The following is a 21,277-nucleotide window of genomic DNA, read 5'->3' as shown; positions in this document are numbered from 1 at the left end:
ACTGTTGTCATCTTCTTGTCCTGGCTTGATGGTTGTTTTAAGGTGAGTTTGAGTTTCACAATTCTCTCTATAGGCCAGTCCAGTGCAGAGGCTCTTTTGAAGTGGGAAGTATGAATTCAGGAGTCCATTCACTTCAGTTTCATTGTGCATGAGCTAGTTAGGAGTACCTGATAAGGGTTCTTCCATCTAGGTTAGAGAGAGCCCTTTAAATGATGTCTTTTTCAGTTTCCATGATCTCCTGGTTATAAGTCACAGGGCATCTGATCTTCATCCAAAGGTAGATTACGAGATCAGCTTCAGAAACAAATTTAGAATATCCTTTTAATAATTCAATTAAACTTTACAATAATGTAACATAGTAACGAGGAGTCTTCTAGGAAGTGAGTTTAAGGTAGAAAATACCAAACCTCAAAGATAGTAACACTAGAAATATCTACAAAGGTGTATTGTTGAAATTTCTCTCTAAAATTACCCTTATTTCTATCTAATACTCAAATTAAGACTAATTTGTTTGCAAAATAAATCTGGCTTCAATAAACTTGGTCTGATTATTTACATAAGGGTAATTGATCATATAGGCTCTTTTAAATTTGGCTTTCCTGGAACTTTTCCTAAGGAAACTCAAATTGAACTTTAAAAAAAAGGTCTCTCAAGACCAGGAGAGCCATGCCATTAAATTCTGCCTGCAATGCCTACAGATTTAGGTGGATTCCTCTCTTCTTGAGGTTCTTGCACCTGTCAGAAAGTGCCCTTTCTTATTCACCTGGAAAGGCTGTTGGGAAGCTAAGAGTTTCCAAATTCTGGAAGGATCAGGTATAAAGATAAGTGCTTCAATTCTATTTATAAATGTATAACTTATTAAATTGCTGCAAGTCATAATTAGCTTAAAGGGAAAGGTTCCCTTATATCTGTAAAGCAAAGATTAAAGGCCAGTAATATTTCAGAAAAAAAGTCATAAAAATTATCCTATTTATCAATTCATTCAATTCCATGAAACTAATTCTTTTTCTGCTTGAGTCCAGTTTCTCCATTAGTCCTGTCGACCTTGCCTGATGACTGAGGGTAATAGTGACAGTGATAATTTCAAGAAGTTTGTGAGGTTTTTGTTAAGGCTTGTATGATTTGTCCAGTGAACTGGGTGCCTTGATCACCGGAGACTGAGTAACATACCCCAAGTGGAAAACACATCTAACAGTTTGTCATTGTGAGGGCATCAGCCTTGCAGCAAGGGAAGGCTTTAACCCATCATACAAAAAAATGGGGTTTGCCAGGGAGCTAGAAAGAGCTGTGTGGCTGCCTTGGGTTTCCTGTAGCACACTGATTGTTTAATTCACAGCTATTGATTTCCCATCTTAGTTTCTCTGATTTAGGAGCAGACTGTTGCCATGTTACAGGGACATTAAGATAGGAAAAGTCCGACAATGAGGGGTTAATTTTTTGCAGGAGCAGAATGAACTTTATACATGCCATAATCTTGACAGATTCTGTTGTTGTTGCCTTTGCATGTAAGTCAGCTGGGCATTTCCCTGATACTCGTGTTCAGGCCCTTTAGTGCGACCCTCAGTTTTGATACCAGGTAACACTTTATATCAGGACACATAAGACTTCCAGGAATTTCACATAATTTCTAGAGCACTTATAGTACATACTGTCATACTGTACTGGCATTGAAAGGCTTAATATTACCTTTTGACAATGCTTCCCATGTAATTTAACATACCAAAGAAGACTCATTAATCTCTGAGATGCTTCAGGACCAAAAAAAAAAAAAAAGTCACTTTCTTATCCCTTAAAGTGCATTTCCATTCTTCATACCCTTTGCTGAAAACACACATCTTATTTTCCTAGTAAATGGAAATATTTCCCTTATTGTTTTTAGTAGCTTAAAATTACATGTAATGTTTTTGTTTTTTTTTTTTGCGGTACGTCGGCCTCTCACTGTTGTGGCCTCTCCTGTTGCGGATCACAGGCTCCAGACGCACAGGCTCAGCAGCCATGGCTCACAAGCCTATCCGCTCCGCAGCATGTAGGATTGTCCCGGACCGGGGCACGAACCCGTGTCCCCTGCACTGGCAGGCAGACTCTCAACCACTGCGCCACCAGGGAAGCCCTACATGTAATTGTTAACCCTTAAAAAAAACCTTAATCTCTAGCAAAACCCAAGAAGCAAGAAATTGTAAATTGTTTTTCATACTAGCATTTCCTGATTGGCAAACTTATGAACATATTCCATGACCTCTAGAAACATACATTTTCTCAGAACAGAATTTCTTTTCTCAGTGTGGTACAAGACATGAGCCCAGTTAAGCTCAAACATCTTTAGTGTCTCTCCAATAAGACAAAGTAGGACAACTTAGACTTGCTTAGCCATTGATTTGTCAGTATTTTATCTTAATTAGAAATGATCTGAATCTTCAGTGAATTCCCATCATCTAACTTAATTTAGCAAACACTAAAGTTTCAAGTTACCAAACGTCTGGAGAAACTATTTTTAACTAGGCATACCATAAAACATAACCATTCTTAAAGAGTTCACCTAAGAACTTTTATCCCATTTAACTCTATTACTTCTAAAAATATCATACCAATTTCTTGTTGACAAATTTATGAGCTTATAGACATTTTAGTAAACCTAGGTACAATAAAAGTATTGTACTTAATGTTGATGACTCTAAAGACATGTCTGTATTAAACAACTTGAACTTGTTTTTCATTAAAGATAATCCTAGATCACATGATCCCTTAAAATGTTGCGTTAGTTTTTGTTATATTTAGAAATACTTGATTTGTAAGTGCTTACTTTTAAGTCAATTCAATAGAGCTCTTTCATAAGTTAACAATATCATCCAGGGGTAAAAACATTTATAACAGATATACATAAATCCAGAGAGAGAGATCTCAGTTTTCCTGCTTGAATTTTAAGAGGTCTCTTTTCATTTTTTTCCCCTTCGGTTTTAGGTTCTACTAGTTGAGTCAAGGTTATAGTCTCAGGCAATGTGGCCTGTGTTTACATTTCAAAGACTTAAGAGTTACGATTTCAAGCTTTCTCTGGAATACTTCTGTTCTCTCAGGAACAGAATTTTGAAAGTGTGTTTCATCAAGCCAGCTTTCATTAAATGTGCAGGCAAAAATGAGTTTTGGAATGTCAGAAGAGCTCTACTCCAGCTGTTTTTAGGGTTAGAAAAGTATTTTCAAGTATTGGCTCCATAACAATTATAGAAACCAGCTGGAGTTTCAGTGGGTGGCTGCCTATCCGGGAGCTGGTAAGCTTTAGAAACACAATTTCCCACTTTCTTTCAGTTTTGTTTTATTATATGGTACAAATCTTTCCAACTTTAAGCCACATTAAAAAAAAAAAAAAAAGTCAGCCAACCCAGTTCACTCAGAGCTTCCCCTGAGGACTTGTCTCTTCTGTTAACTCTGGGAAACTGCTCTGGAGTAGTATGATTTCAGCACTTTTGTATCTTGTCAGAACAAAGAACAAATAAGTCAGGGATACAGTCAAGATTTAAAAAAACAAAACAAAAAAACCCAGCATGTACACAGTGAGTCAGTACGGCCTTGGCACCTGGGAAAGGAGTCTCATCAAAGGAGTCCCAGCACTGACATCCCAGAAAGAGAGGCATTTAATCTTTATTTTAAAACATGAACATTCTTTACTTCTGGTCAATACACCCTTTTCTTTAATAAGAAAAGCAGAGGGTGGAGATCAGGCCAAGATGTTGTAGACAGCCCGAGCTCACCAGAATCGCAACTATGCGCAGAACAACCATCAATGCAAAAGACTGGAAGCTACTAGAAGAGATTGTCTACAACTGAAGACATAAAGAAGAAACCACAGCAAGGGCAGGAGGGACGGACTTGCAATATAATCAAGTCTCATACGCCCAGCTGGGTGACCCACAGACTGGAGAATAATTATATTGCAGAGGTTCTCCAACAGGAGTGAGAATTCCAAGCTCAATGTTGGGCTCCCCAGCCTAGGAGTCCTGCGCCAGGAAGATGAACCCCAAGAGCATTTGGCTTTGAAGGCCAAGGGGGCTTAATTTCGGGAGTCCCAAAGGGCTGGGGGAAATAGAGACTTCACTCTTAAAAGCACACACAAAACCTCAGATACTCTGGACCAAGGGCAAAAGCAGTAATTTGATAGAAGCCTGGGCCAGACCTACCTGCTGGTCTTGGAGAGTCTCTGAGAAATGGGGCATGGCTGTGGCTCACCCTGGGTATATAGACCCTGGCCACAGCCATTCTTAGGAGCTCCTTCTACCATGTGGCCCTAGCACTGGCAGGTGCCACATGCAAAACCCTCCCTCTAACTCATTAGTGCCAAGACCTGGCCCCACCCAATAGCCCGTAGGTAGGCACCAATGCTGCGATACCTCAGGCCAAGCAACTAACTGGGTGGGGACACAGCCTTGCCCATTAGCAGACAGGCTGCCTAAAAGCTTCCTGAACCCACAGGCACGTCTAGATGCAGCCCTGCCCAGAGGTCCAGAACACAGTTCCACCCAACAACAGGCAGGCACTGGTCCTGCCTTTCAGGAAGCCTGCCTTAGCTTCTGGACAAGGCTCACCCGCCAGGGAGCAGACACCAGATACAACAAAATCACAATCCTGCAGCCTACCAACCCAGCCTGCCCACAGCCGGCCAGACCCTGCCCCAGGACCAGCTAGACCCCGGCCCTGCCCACCAGCAGGCCAGCACAAGATTTGGGACACCGTGGACACCACATCCAACTGTGCCATAAATAAACCTCACTCACCTGCAATCCGACACCAGCTCTGGGATCCCTGGGCCCTGCAGCCAGAACCCAGGACACAGCTCTGCCTGCCAGTAGCCTGTCATTAATCCCAGGACCTGGCTTCACCCACCAGTGGGAGAGCAATGGCCCCTGAGTCCTCTGGACCCTGACTCTACCCACCAGTGAGCCAGCACTAGCCCCAGGGCCTCCTAGGGTTCTGTAGTCAGCCACCTAATGACCAGGACCTACAACCTGCAGCTGGCAGCCTCTGCAGAAGGCAGGGCCTAGCAACCAAATGGACTAGGGACCAACCAAGCCTACCAGACCACCCACATAGTCAGCCCACCACAACAGAAGGATCAACGCAGCCCTCAGAGAGGGAACCCCTATAGCATATAGCTTGAGTGACAAAAGGGGGGGTGTGCTGCTGGGATGCACAGGACACCTCCTACAGAAGGCCACTTCTCCAAGGTCAGGAAATGTAACTAACCTACAGATACGTTTGTAGTTCGGCAACGTAGACAAAACAAAGCAGCAGAGGAACATGTTTCAGACAAAGGAACAAGATAAAACCCCAGAAGAACTAAGTGAAGTGGAGATAAGCAATCTACCCAAGCAAGAGTTCAGGGTAATGATTGTAAAGAGGAGAAGAATGGATGCACAGAGCAAGGAATTCGAATTTTTAACAAAAGTTAGCAAATTAAAACATCAAGCACACTAATAATTGCATTATGGGGTCCCAGAGGAGAAGAGAGAGAGAAAGGGCCTGAGAACATATTTGAAGACATAATGGCTGAAAATATCCCTAACCTGGGAAAGGAAAAAAAATCATCCAAGAAGCACGGAGAGTCCCACACAGCATTAACCCAAAGAGGAACACACCAAGACACACTGTAATTAAAATGACAAAAATTAAAGATAAGGAGAGAATACTACAAGCAGCAAGGGAAAGTAACGTACAAGTTAATTCCCATAGGGCTATCAGCTGATTTTTCAGCAGAAATTCTGCAGGTCAGAAGGGAGTAACATGATATATTTAAAGTGATGAAAGGGAAAAACCTACAACAAAGAATACTCTACCCAGCAAGGCTCTCATGCAGATTTGGTGGAGAAATCAAAAACTTTACAGACAAGCAAAAGCTAAAAGAGTTCAGCACCACTAAACCAGCTTTACAAAGAGTGTTAAAAGGAACCGCTCTAGTTGGGGGAAAAAAAGATCATAACTAGAAACAAAGTTACAAAATGAAAAAGCTCACTGGTAAAGGCAAACCTACAATAAAGGTAGGAAATCATCCATGCACAAAGCTAGTAGGAAGGTTAGAAGACAAAAGTAGTAAAATCATCTATATCCACAATAAGCAGTTAACTGATACACAAAAAAATTAGCTGTAAAATATCATATCACAAACAGTAATCATGACTGGAGGAGAGTATGAATGCAGGGTTTTAAAAAATACATTTGAAATTAAGAGATCAGCAACTTAAAACAACCATGTGTGTGTATATATACACACACACACACACATACACAGATATACATCTCATGGTAACCACAAACCAAAAATCAGTAGTATACACACACACACACACAAAGGAATCCAAACATAACACTGAAGATAGTCATCAAATCACAAGAGAACAAAAGAAGGAAAATAAAAGACAAAACAAAAACAACCACAAAACGATTAACAAAATGGAAATAAGAACATACATATCAATAATCACCTTAAATGTAAATGGACTACATGCTCCAATCAAAAGAAATAGAATGACTGAATGGATACAAAAACAAGATCCATATTTATTCTGCCTACAAGAGACTCATTTCAGATGAAAAGACACACAGGGATTGAAAGTGAGGGGATGGAAAAAGGTATTTCATGCAAATGGAAATCAAAAGAAAGAGTAGCAATACTTATATCATACAAAAATTGACTTTAAAATAAATACTGTTACAAGAAACAAAGACACTACATAATGATCAAGGATTCAATCCAAGAAAAAATAACAATTGCAAATATATGTGCACTCAATACAGGAGCACCTAAATATGTAAGTCAAATATTAATGGGCATAAAAGGAGAAATTGATAGTAACACAATAGTACTAGGGGACTTTAAGCCCCCCACTTACATCAATGGACAGATCATCCAGATGGAAAAAAGTAAGGAATCACTGGCCTTAAATGACAGATTGGACTACACGTACTTGATATCTATATATACAGGGCATTCCATCCAAAAACAGAAGACTACACATTCTTTTCAAGGGCACATGGAACATTCTCCAGGATAGCTTACATGCTAGGCCACAAAACAAGCCTCAGTAAGTTTGAAATCATAACCATCTCTTCCAACCACAATGCTATCAGACTAGAAATCAAATACAAGAAAAAAAACTGCAAAAAAAACCAAACATGTGGAGGCTAAACTATATGACACTAAACAACCAATGGATCACTGAAGAAATCAAAGAGGAAACTAAAAATTACCTAGAGACAAATGAAAATGAAACAGGACAATCTAAAACCTACAGAATGCAGCAAAAGCAGTTCTAAGAGGGAAATTTATAGCAATATAAGCTTACCTCAGGAAACAAGAAAAATCTCAAACAACCTAAGCTTACACCTAAAAGGAACTAGAGGAGAATAAACAAACCCAAAGTTAGTAGAAGAAAGAAATCATAAAGATCAGTGCAGAAATAAATAATATAGAGACTAAAGAAAACAATAGAAAAGATCAATGAAAATAAAAGCTGTTTCTCTGAAAAGATAATATTGATAAACCTTTAGCCAGACTCATCAAGAACAAAAAAAAAAGGGAGAAGGCCTAAATCAATGAAATAAGAAATTAAAAAGGAGACGTTACAACTGACACCACAGAAATACAAAGGATAAGAGACTACTATGAACAACTACATGCTGATAAAATGGACAACCTTTAAAAGGGGACAAATTTTTAAAAAGTACACTCTCCCAAGACTGAAATAGGAAGAAACAGAAAATATGAACAAATTACCAGTAATGAAACTGAATCAATAATTTAAAAATTCCCAACAAACAAAAGTCCCGGACCAGATGGCTTCTAAATGTTTGAATTCTACCAAACACTTAGAGGAGAGTTAACATCTATCCTTCTCAAACTATTCCAAAAAACTGCAGAGGAGGAACATTTCCAAACTTATTCTATGAGGCCAGCATTACCCTGATAGCAAAACCAGATGGATATCACAAAAATAAAATTATGGGCCAAGAACACTGATGAACATAGATGCAAAAATCCTCAAAAGAATATTAGCAAACTGAATCCAACAATATATTAAAAGAATCATACACCATAATCAAGTGGGATATACCCCAGTGATGCAAGGAATTTTCAATATTTGCAACTCAATGTGATTTACCAAATAAACAAATTGAAGAATAAAAACCGTATGATAATCTCAATAGATTCAGGAAAAGCTTTTGACAAAATTCAACATCCATTTATGATAAAATAACTTTCCAGAAAGTGGGCATAGAGGGAACATACTTAAAAATAAAGGCCATATACGACAAACCCACAGCAAACATCATACTCAAAAGTGAAAAACTGAAATCATTTCCTCTAAGATTAGGAAAAAGACAAGGATGTACATTCCTGCCATTTTTATTTAATATAGTATTGGAAGTCCTAGCCACAGCAATCAGACAAGAAATAAAAGGAAACCAAATTGGAAAGGAAGAAGTAAAACTGTTTGTAGATGACATGACTCTATACATAGAAAATCCTAGAAATGCCACCAGAAAACTACTAGAGCTCAATGAATTTGCTAAAGTTACAGGAAATAAAATTAATATACTGCTGCATTTATATACACCACCAACAAAGTATCCGAAAGAGAAATTAAGGAAACAATCCCATTTACCATCACATCAAAAAAGAATAAATAACCTAGGAATAAACCTACCTAAGGAGGCAAAAGACCTGTACTTGGAAAACTATAAGACATTGATGAAAGAAATTGAAGACAACACAAACAGATGGAAAGATATACCATGTTCTTGCAAGAATCAGTATTGTTAAAATGACATACTACCCAAAGCAATCTACAGATTCAATGCAATCTCTATCAAAATAACAATGGCATTTTTCACAGAATTAGAACAAAAAATTTTAAAATTTGTATGGAAACACAAAAGAACCTGAACACCCAAAACAATCTTGAGAAAAATCAGAGCTGGAGGAATCATGCGCCCTGACTTCAGACTATAGTGCAAAGCTACAGTAATCAAAACAGTATGTTCATGGCACAAAAATAGACACAGAGATCAATGGAACCAAATAGAGAGTCCAGAAGTAAATCTAGTCACTTATGGTCAATTAATCTATGACAATGGAGGCAAGAATACACAATGGAATAATGGGATATTTTAGGCAGTAAAAAGAAATGAAGTACTAATACATACTACAACATGGGAGAATTTTGAAAACATTATGCTAAGAAAAAAACAGTCACAAAATGTCATACAGTATATGATATCATTTTTATGAAACATCTATAATAGGCAAATCCATAGAGAGAAAAGTAGAACCAGGGGCTGGGAGCAAGTAGGAATAGGGAGTACTGCTAATGGGTCTGGAGTTTCTTCTGGGGATGATGAAAATGTTCTAAAATTGATTGCACAACTCTGTGAATATATTAAAAAACACTGAATTGTACACTTTAAATGGGTGAATTTTATAGTATATGAATTATATCTCCATAAAGCTGTTTTATTTTTTAAATACCATTATACTGCTGGTAATTAAGACAGAAAAATAGAAATAAATAAAGTTTAAAAAAATTTACAATAGAGAAAAGACAGTCTCTTCAGTAAGTGGTGCTGGGAAAACTGGACAGCTACATGTAAAAGAATGAAATTAGAACATTCTCTAACACCATATACAAAAATAAACTCAAAATGGATTAAAAACCTAAATGTAAGGCTGGATACTATAAAACTCCTAGAAGAAAACATAGTCAAGACACTCTGACATAAATCACAGCAATATCTTTTTGGATCTGTCTCCTAGAGTAATGGAAATAAAAAATAAACAAATGGGACCTAATTAAACTTAAAAGCTTTGACATAGCAAACGAAACCATAAAGAAAATGAAAAGACAACACTCAGAATGGGAGAAAATATGATTTGCGAATGATGCAACTGACAAGGGATTAATCTCTGAAATACACAAACATCTCATACAGCTCATTATCAAAGAAAAACACAAACAACTCAATCAAAAAATGGGCAGGGCTTCCCTGGTGGCGCAGTGGTTGAGAGTCCGCCTGCCGATGCAGGGGACGCGGGTTCGTGCCCCGGTCCAGGAGGATCCCACATGCCGTGGAGCAGCTGGGCCCGTGGGCCATGGCCACTGAGCCTGCGCATCCGGAGCCTGTGCTCCGCAACAGGAGAGGCCACAGCGGTGAGAGGCCCGCATACCGCAAAAAAAAAAAAGGGCAGAATATATGAATAGATATTTATCCAAAGAAGACATACAGATGGCCAAAAGGCACATGAAAGATGCTCAACGTTGCTAATTATCAGAGAAATGCAAATCAAAACTTCAATGAGGTATCACTTCACACTGGTCAGAATGGCCATCATCCAAAATCTACAGATAATAAAGTCTGGAGAGGGTGTGGAGAAAACTGAATCTTCCTACACTGTTGGTGGGAATGTAAATTGGTACAGCCACTATGGAGAACAGTATAGAGGTTCCTTAAAAAACTAAAAATAGAGCTACCATATGACCCAGCAATCCCACTCCTGGGTATATATCCACAGAAACCCATACTTTGAACAGATACATGCACCTCAGTGTTCACTGCAGCACTACTTACAATAGCCAAGACATGGAAGCAATCTAAATGTCCATTGACAGATGAATTAATAAAGAAGATGTGGTGTGTGTGTGTATATATATATATATATACATATACACACACAATGGAATATTACTCAGCCATAAAGAAGAATGAAATAATGCCATTTGCAGCAATATGGATGGACCTAGAAATTATCATACTAAGTCAGACAGAGAAAGAAATATATGATATCACTTATATGTGGAATCTAAAAAATGATACAAATGAATTTATTTACAAAACAAAAACAGACTCACAGACATAGAAAACAAACTTTTGGTCACCAAAGGGGAAAGGTGGGTTGGGGGGGATAAATTAGGATTTGCGAGTAACATATACACGTTACTATATATAAAATAGATAAACAACAAGGACCTACTGTATAGAACAGGGAACTATACTCAGTATTTTGTAATAACCTATATGGGAAAAGAATCTGAAAACAGAACGTATGTGTGTGTGTGTGTGTGTGTGTGTGTGTATATAGATATAGATATAGATATAAATCACTTTGCTGTACACCTGAAACTAATACAACATTGTAAACCAACTATACCTCAATAAAAAAAAAATTATACCAATATCCCTCAAAAAAAAAGAAAAACTCAAAATGAATTAAAGACCTAAATGGAAGATCAGAAACCATAACGTTCCTAGAGGGAAACATAGAACACTCTGACATAAATAGTAGCAAAATTTTTTGGATCTGTCTCCTAAATCAAAGGAAATAAAGGCAAAAGAAATAAATGGGGCCAAATTAAACTTAATTCCACAGCAAAGGAAACCACTGACAAAATGAAAAGACAACCTGAATGGGAGAAAATATTTATAAATTATATGACCGATAGGGGGTTAATATCCAAAAGACATAAAATACATAAACAGGTCCTACAACTCAACATCAAAGAAAAAAAAAAAAGAAACCCGATTTTAAAAATAGGCAGAAAAGAACCTACAGTTATGCTGCCTACAAGACAGCCACATTAGGGCAAAAGTCATAGACAGATTGAAAGTGAGGAAATGGAAAAAGATATTTCTTGTCATTCTAGAAATGACAAGAAAGTGGGGGTAGCAGTACAAAACAGACTTTAAAACAAAGTCCATAAACAAAGACAAAGAAGGATAGTATGATGATAAAAGGATCAATACAAGAAGAAGATATCACACTCGTTAACATATAGGAGCACCCAGTATAGGAGCATCTAATACCAATCCTTCTAAACTCTTCCAAAAAATTGAAGAGGAGGCAACACTCCCAAAGACATTCTATGAAGCCACAATAACCCTCATACCAAAACCAGACAAAGACACCACCAAAAAAGAAAATTACAGGCCAATATCTTTGATGAATATAGATGCAAAAATTCTTAACAAAGTATTAGCAAACCAAATCCAACAACACGTAACAAACATCATACACCATGACCAAGTGGGATTCATCCTAAATTCACAAGGATGGTTCAACGTATGCAATCAATCAATGTGATACACCACATAAATGAAAGACAAAAAACACATGATTATCTCAATAGATGCAGAAAAAACATTTGATAAAATTCAACATCCATTCATGATAAAAACTCTTACCAAAGTGGGTATAGATGGAACATATCTCAACATAATAAAAGCTATTTATGACAAACACACAGCCAATATAATATTCAATGGTGAAAAGCTGAAAGCCTTCCTGCTAAAATCTGGAACAAGACAAGGATACCCACTCTCACTTCTTGTATTTAACATAGTGTTGGAAGCCCTAGCACAGCAAATCAGATGAGAAAAATAAAAGGTATCCAAATTGGAATGAAAGAGGTAAAACTGTCATTATATGCAGATGACATGATACTCTATATAGAAAACCCTAAAGACTCCACACAAAAACTACTAGAACTCATAAACGAATTCAGCAAGGTAGCAGGATACAAGATTAACATACAGAAATCAGTTTCATTTCTTTACACTAACAATGAAATATCAGAAAAGGAGTGTAAAAAAACAATACCTTTCAAAACCACACCCCCAAAAATAAAATACTTAGGAATAAACCTGACCAAAGAGTGAAAGACTTATACACTGAGAACTATAAAGCATTAATAAAGGAAATTGAAGATGCTTCAAAGAAATGGAAAGATATCCCATGCTCTTGGATTGGAAGAACCAATATTGTTAAAATGGCAATACTACCCAAAGCAATCTACAGATTTAAGGCAATTCCTAACAAATTCACCATAGCATTTTTCACAGAACTAGAAAAAATAATCCTAAAATTTATATGGAACCATTAAAGACCCAGAATTGTGGCAATTCTGAAGAAAAAGAACAAAGCAGGAGGCATAACCCTCCCAGACTTCAGACAATACTACAAAACCACAGTAATCAAAACAGAGTGGTACTGGCACAAAAACAGACATATGGATCAATGGAACAGAATAGAGAGCCCAGAAATAACCCCAAACACCTATGGTCAATTAATCTTAAACAAAGGAGGCAAGAATATACAATGGAGAAAAGACAGTCTCTTCAGCAAGTGGTGTTGGGAAAGATGAACAGCCACATGTAAATCAATGAAGTTAGAACACATACACAAAAATACACTCAAAATGGCTTAAAGACTTAAACATAAGACATGACACCATAAAACTCCTAGAAGAGAACATAAGGCAAAACATTCTCTGACATAAATCATATCAATGTTTTCATAGGTCAGTCTCCCAAGGCAATAGAAATAGAAACAAATGGGACCTAATCAAACTTAAAATCTTTTGCACAGCAAAGGAAACCATAAACAAAATGAAAAGACAACCTAAAGAATGGGAGAAAATATTTGCAAATGATGATCCCAACAAGGGCTTAATCTCTGAAATATACAAACAACACATACAACTCAACAACAAGAAAACAAACAACCCAACTGAAAAATGGGCAGAAGACCTAAGTAGACATTTCTCCAAAGAAGAAATACAAATGGCCAATAGGCACATGAAAAGATGCTCAACATCACTAATTATTAGAGAAATGCAAATCAAAACTACAATGAGGTACCACCCACACTGGTCAGAATGGCCACCATTTAAAAAATCTATAAATAGCAAATGCTGGAGAGGATATGGAGAAAAGGGAACCCTCCTACACCGTTGGTGGGAATGTTAGTTGGTACAGCCACTATGGAAAACAGTAGGGAGGTTCCTCAGAAAACTAAAAACAGAATTACCGTATGATCCAGCCATCCCACTCCTGGGCATATATCCAGACAAAACTCCAATCCAAAAAGATACATGCAGCCCTATGTTTATAGCAGCATTATTAACAATAGCCAAGACATGGAAACAACCTAAATGTCCATCAACAGAGGAATGGATAAAGAAGATGTGGTATGTATATACAATGGAATACTACTCAGCCATAAAAAGTAATGAAATAATGCCATTTGCAGCAACATGGATGCAACTAGAGATTATCATACTAAGTGAAGTAGGTCAGAAAGAGAAAGACAAAAACCATGTGATATCACTTATATGTGGACTCTAAAATATGACACAAATGAACCTATCTATGAAATAGAAATAGACTCATGGACATAGAGAACAGACTTGTGGTTGACAAGGGGGAGGGGGTTAGGGGAGGGGTAGAGTGGGAGGTTGGGGTTAGCAGATGTAAGCTATTATCTATGGAATGAATAAACAAGATCCTACTGTATAGCACAGAGAACTATATTCAGTTTCCTATGATAAACCACAATGGAAAATAATATTTAAAAAAGAAGTATATATATGTATAATTAAATCACTTGGCTGTACAGCAGAAATTAACACAACACTGTAAATCAACTATACTTCAATTTTAAAAAAAGATATAGGAGCACTTAAATACATAAAAATACTGACAGACATAAAAAGAGAAACTGATGGGAATACAATAACAGGAGACTTTAACACCTCACTGACATCAATGGACAGATCTTCCAGACAGAAAAAAATCAGTAAGGCAACAGAGATACTAAATGACAAAAGTTAGACTTAATTGGTATCTAAAGGACACTACATCCAAAAAAAGCAGAATACACATTCTTTTTAAGTGCACATGGAACACTCTCTGGGATAGACCACATCCTTGGACACAAAACGAACCTCAACAATTTAAGAGGATAGAAATCACTTCAAGCATCTTTTCTGACTACAACAGCATGAAACTAGAAATCAACCACAGAAAGAGAAACAAGAAAAAACAATAACATGGAGACGAAACATCCTACTTAAAAAAAAAAAAAAAGGTTCAATGAGGAAACCAAAGAGGAAATTAAAAAATACTGAGACAAATGAAAATGAAACTACAACCAAAGTTTATGGGATGTAGCAAAAGCACTTCCTAGAGGGAAGTTCATAGTGATACAGGCCTTCCTGAAAAAAGAAAAATCTCAAATAACCTAACCTGTCACCTAAAAGAAAAAGAACAAATAAAACCTAAAGTCAGCAGAAGGCAAGAACTAAAGATCAGAGAGGAAATAAATAAGAGGTTAAAAAATAGATAAAGTTAATAAAACCAAGAGCTGTTTTTGTTTGTTTGTTTTTGGGGTTTTTTTGCGGTATGCGGGCCCCTCACTGTTGTGGCCTCTCCCATTGCGGAGCACAGCCTCTGGACGCGCAGGCTCAGCGGCCATGGCTCACGGGCCCAGCCGCTCCGTGGCATGTGGGATCTTCTGGACCAGGGCACAAACCCGTGTCCCCTGCATCGGCAGACGGACTCTCAACCACTGCGCCACCAGGAAAGCTCCCAGGCTCCTTTTTGATAAACACTCTGATGGGGAGAGATTTCTACTTGTCCCAAGAGGCTCAATTTCTCCCTTTGTCTGCTTGTTTATCCTTAACATAGCTAAGATTTTTATTTAACTTAGCTTTTAAACAAGTTTTACTATGAAAATACCTTGTGCTTTCTAAAGTATAAAGAGTTAAATCACAGACTGCCCATGCTCACCCCACCCCTTTTGGACCATCATGATCAATCGCAATCGTATTCCAGTTCCTTCCTCAACGTGCTGTGTGTTCCCCCACCCCCCCACCCCAATACCCTTTGCAGACCTTGTTACTTCTGCCTGGAATGCTTTGCCCTTCTTTGTGGCCAAGTGAATACCTACTTATTCTTTAGGACTCAGCTCCAGTGATACTGTATCCATAAGGATTTTTCCAGCCCTTTTCAGTCAAAGTTACATGTTCCTTTGTTTCTGCTCCCTTAGTCGCCCCCTCCCATGTTATCATAAAACACTGCTTTATAGTCGTTTTTCTTATAAGATGGCAAACTCCACGTTTTAAAAATTTATCTTTATACACAGTGCTTAATGAATGGTAGGCCTTTAGTAATATTTCTTGAATTAATAAGAGACATTCTTACGTGATGAACTCTGCACAAAAGGGGTACTGCTACTGGATTCCAAATTGCCATGCCCTCTATACCAGTGGTTGACAAGGCCAAGAGGCAATTACTCCGTAGAGGAGTAAACTATTTAGATTTAGAACCTGAGAAAACAAATTAATCTTCAGATGCTGGGAACTCCATTTTATATTTTTGGCCATGCCACACGGCTTGCGGGATCTTAGTTCCCCAACCAAAGATCGAACCTGGGGCCCCTGCAGGGGAAGTATGAAGCCCTAACCATTAGACTGCCAGGGAATTCCCTGGGAACTCCATTTTAACCTCACAACCCTTGTGAACCACTTGGATCTCTCACTGGTTGGTACACTGATGAGAGCACTTCTGGGTGCTTTTTGTACAGCTTTGTCATCCCCCCATACAATTGGAGAATAATTTGTTGGCCATAATAGTTATAATGCTTTTAACTCATGTATTTAAAAAAACAATGAACAACAACAAAAAAACCCCCAGAGTTACCATATGATCCAACAATCCCACTCCTGGACATATATCCAGAAAAAATGAAAACTCAAAGATACCTGCACCCCTATGTTCACTGCAGAATTATTAAAAATAGCCAAGACATGGAAGCAAACTAAATGTCCATCAACAGATGAATGGATAAAGAAGATGAGATATATATATTATACATACACGCACACAAACAAAATGGACTATGACTTGGCCATAAAAATGAAATATTGCCATTTGAAGCAACATGAATGGACCTAGAGGTTATCATACTAAGTCAGACAAAGATAAATATATGATATCACTTGTATATGGAATCTAAAAATTACAAATAAACTTACTTCCAAAATAGAAACAGATTCATAGAAAACAAAGTTTTGGTTACCAAAGGGGAAGGGGGGAGGAATAAATTAGGAGTATGGGATTAACAGATACACACTATTATATAAAACAGATGAACAACAAGGATTTACTGTACAGCACAAGGAACTATATTCAGTATCTTGTGATGACCTATAATGGAAAAGAATCTGAAAAAATACATGTATACATGTAACTGAATCACTTTGCTGTACACCTGAAATAGTACTGTAAATCAACCATACTTCAAAAACAAAATGGGCAGAGGACCTGAATAGACATTATTCCAAAGAGAAAATGCAGATGGCCAACAGGCACATGAAAAGATGCTCAACATCACTGATCATCAGGGAAATGCAAATCAAAACCACTATGAGATATCACCTCATATCCGTCAGAATGGCTGTCATCAAAAAGTCTACAAATAATAAATGTTGGTGAGGATCTGGGGAAAAGGGACCCCTCATACTCTGTTGGTGGGAATGTAAATTGGTGCAGCCACTGTGGAAAACAGTATGAAGGTTTCTCAAAGCTAAAAACAAACCACCATATGACTCAGCAATTCCACTCCTGGATATATATCAAAAAAACAAAGAAAACACTAATTCAGAAAGATTCATGCACCCAATGTTCATAGCAGCATTATTTACAATGGCCAAAATATGGAAGCAACTTAACTGTCCATCAACAGATGAATGGATAAAGATGTGGTGTATATACAACGGAATATGACTTAGCCATAAAACAGAAGATTTTGCCATTTGCAACAACATGGATGAACTTGGAGGTATTATGCTAAGTGAAATGTCAGGCAGAGAAAGAAATACTGTATGATGTCACTTATATGTGGAATCTAAAAATACAACAAACTAGTGAATATAACAACAAAGTAGCAGACTCACAGATATAGAGAAAAAATTAGTGGTTACCAGTGGACAGGATTAAGAGGTACAAAGTATTGTGTATAAAATAAGCTACAAGGATATATTGTTCAACACAGGGAATATAGCCAATATTTTATAATCACTATAAATAGAGTATAACCTTTAAAAATTGTGAATCACTATATTGTACACCTATAACTTACATAATATTGTAAAACTAACTTTAAAAAATAGTTTAAAAAAGCAGATGTACAATATATATTTGATAGGACACCAACAGCCTGTTTTACTTAGTATAAAATTCAAGTTAAGTCACGTGTAAGCGGAATGACTTTCCCATATATCAATATGTCAAAATTTCTTCCGTCAGTTCAAAACCCAAAGATTTTAGAAGGCTGAGAAATCTGTGCCTTTTTCTTTGACTCCTTATAGCCTCATTCAGCCAAAAAGTTCAGTCAAAACTGTATTTTGGTCTGAGGTGTCCTTTGTCTTACTAGCAATCAGAGTATCATCCACATACTGGAGCAGGGCTCCCTCGTTTAGTTAAGGGTCCCTCAAATCTTTTGCCAGGATTTCTCCAAATATTGTGGAGGAATTTTTAAATCCTTGCAGTACTGTCTAGCAGTACTGTTGTTTAACTTTTGTATCTAGATCTTCACATTCGAAAGCAAACAACTCCTAGAATTCAAAACTGAAGGGTATACCAAAATAAAAGGCGGGGGGGGGGGGCTGGGCATCCTTCAAATCCAATACGGTAAACCAACAAAAATCTCTGGACAGAGTAGTGAGCAGAGTGTATGGGTTAGGGACTACTGGATGAATATCTTCTAGAATTTGATTATTTGCTCTTAAGTCCTGCATGAACTGATATTCATCTGTGTCTGGTTTATGGACTGGTAAAATTGGAGTATTGCAAGGTGACCAGCAGGGGCATATTAAAACATAGTCAAGGAAGTCTGTTAGCAGGGGTTGAACTCCATACTTTCCCTGCTCCTTTATGTTTGGAATTTTTGCCCCAGGGCCAAGACTAACCTTTATAGACATAGCTCCTTGCTCTTGCTGTTGTCCCACCTACCCATACCTCTGGGCTCACCTTCTGTAGTATCTTTTCCAGAATGGTTGCTGGCCATTCTCTTTGGGTTTCGAGCAATAGAGTCTGCAATGCATAAGCCTGCTCGGGTGGTACTTCAATGTCCATTCGTCCAGGTGCAAATGTAATCTTGGCATTTAATTTAGTTAGTAAATTTCATCCCAGAAGAGGAATGGGGCATTCAGGCATGTATAGAAAGCTATGCTTCAAAAAGAAAAGCTATGCTTCAGATGGATCTCCCCTTTTGACAGTTTATCAACTGGAAAAAAGGTTTCTCCAAAATTTCTCCGGATACCCCAGTTACTAAGTCTCAGAAGAAAGTTTAGAAAGCTGGGTATTTAAAACCAAGTAAGTGGCCCCCCAATAGATCAGAAAGTCTAAAAGTTGATTTCCCACCATCATAGTCACCTGGGATTCCAATATTGATGTACTCAGTGGGATTTAAAGGAACCCCTGGGCCCCGTTGTCATTCACTGTCATTCTCTTTACATGGGCGTCTGATGTGCCACCTGTTATTTACCTTCAAGAATCTTATTCAGGATGGGACAGACTCTTTTCCAACGTCCCTCCTATTTGCAATATGCACATTGGCAGGCCCCTACTACCAGGTGCCTCATTCGAGTGGAAGGTAGGGGCTTGGGGCCTCCTACCTTTTGCTGAGTCCCTTGCTGGGGTGCTTCATTGGGCCTGGCTCTTCCCTGTATTAAGACAGCTTCAAGCAGAATAGCCTATGTCATTCTTTTTTTGTTCCTTTTTCCTGAACCTGGTCGCTGTCGTTAAAAACTTTGAAGGTAATTTCAACAAGTTGAGATGAGACAGGCTGGAACCTGGAACCCTTTGCTGCTGTGCTTCACCTGGACAAATGTATCCTCGAGCAACAGAATACAAAGAAATTATAAGGAACTAAAAATAACTGCGTGCAGTTGGGACAAATTATAGGCAACAAGATACAAAAAGACCAAAAGGACCCAACTGCCACTTCTGAAGAGCTGGGAGCAAAAGCAGGGTATTGCGCATGCTCCCTGTACACCCACCACAAAGGGCTGGGCGAAACACCTAAGCCACTCCTCCAGCCCAGCCCCTGGACACACCCCTACACTCACCCCATATAAGGAACCAGCTTGCCTCTCCTCGAGGAGTAACCAAGGGAACCTGTTACTTGTTTTTGCTCCCTTGTGCTGCAGCAGGAGCCCCAATAAAGCCTTGCCTGAATTTCTTGTCCAGCCTCTTATCAATTTCTATTGATTAAGGAGGCCAAGAACCCTGGTTGGTAACAGAGACATAGGCAGTCCTAAAGCCTCTTCCACCTTCTGCAATTTCTTCTGTGTATGGGGGCTCTCTGACCAATAAAAGCCATTAACCATATTTAAATTATCTGGTTGCCAAGTGGGGGTGGGGCAGGGGAGGGTTGGATTGGGAGTTTGGCACTAGCAGATGCAAACAATTGTATAGAAATGGGTAAACAACAAGGTCCCACTGTATAGCATGGGTAACTATATTCAATATCCTGTAATAAACCATAATGGAAAAGACAAAAATAAATTCTCTGGGCCTCAGGATGTAGATCTGTATATTGCTTCTAGGATTTAAAGACCTCTTCTAGAAATTCTGAAGGATCCTAATGCAGTTTGTTTTACCTCCTGTACTTCATTAGAATCCGCTGTTGGCACAGCTACTCTTGCAGCAGCCAGTACTGGGTTGCCAGGGGTTTCTTTATGAAGCCCACCTGCCTCTCTCCTAGCTTTATCCAGCACCATTCTACATTCTTCTCAAGTGAGGAGGTTATTTAATACATTTTGAACAGCTGCCTAGGTTGGGTTATGGGTTGCAGAAAAAAAAAAAAACTGATGAAAAGGATTTTCCATACTCTTTGGGTCATCTCTAAGTTGACATATTGTTCTTCCAACTAAATAAATCCAAAGTTGAAAAAGGGGAGTGGACCCAGATCAATCCCATCAGCTACCCAGTCTCAGCATTCACATCCCCAGTGGGGACCTGACTTAACGGAGATTGCTCCACCTGAGTTCGGGTAGCTCCCTGGCAGGTACGAGGGGGCAAGACCATTCCTATTTCTCCCTCTTCAGAGACAAGGGTGGGAGTCGGGGATGCTAAGCCTGTGGCTCAGGCCTTGGCAGCAAAGGAGCAGCGGCAGCATCTACGTAAGGTGGGAGAAGGAGCCTTCTGAGTGTCCAACTAAACAGCAAGTTGTCCTCCTTTTCATTAGAATCAAGAAAAACAGGTTTGCCTTTCCTTCCTGTTGGATCATAATCTTATTTTCTTTGCACACATTTATTTTGATACAACATACAAGACGGTACATAGGTATTTCATCCCATTTTTCTCCCCATTTACAAAATACGTCTATTTGCAAAATTATATTGTAATTTAAGGGCCCATTTTCAGACCATTTTGCTCTGGAGTCTAAAAGCTACTG

The sequence above is a fragment of the Delphinus delphis genome, chromosome 12 (genome assembly GCF_949987515.2).
Source record: "Delphinus delphis chromosome 12, mDelDel1.2, whole genome shotgun sequence".
NCBI lineage: Eukaryota > Metazoa > Chordata > Mammalia > Artiodactyla > Delphinidae > Delphinus > Delphinus delphis.
Note: the sequence above shows the minus strand (reverse complement) of the source record.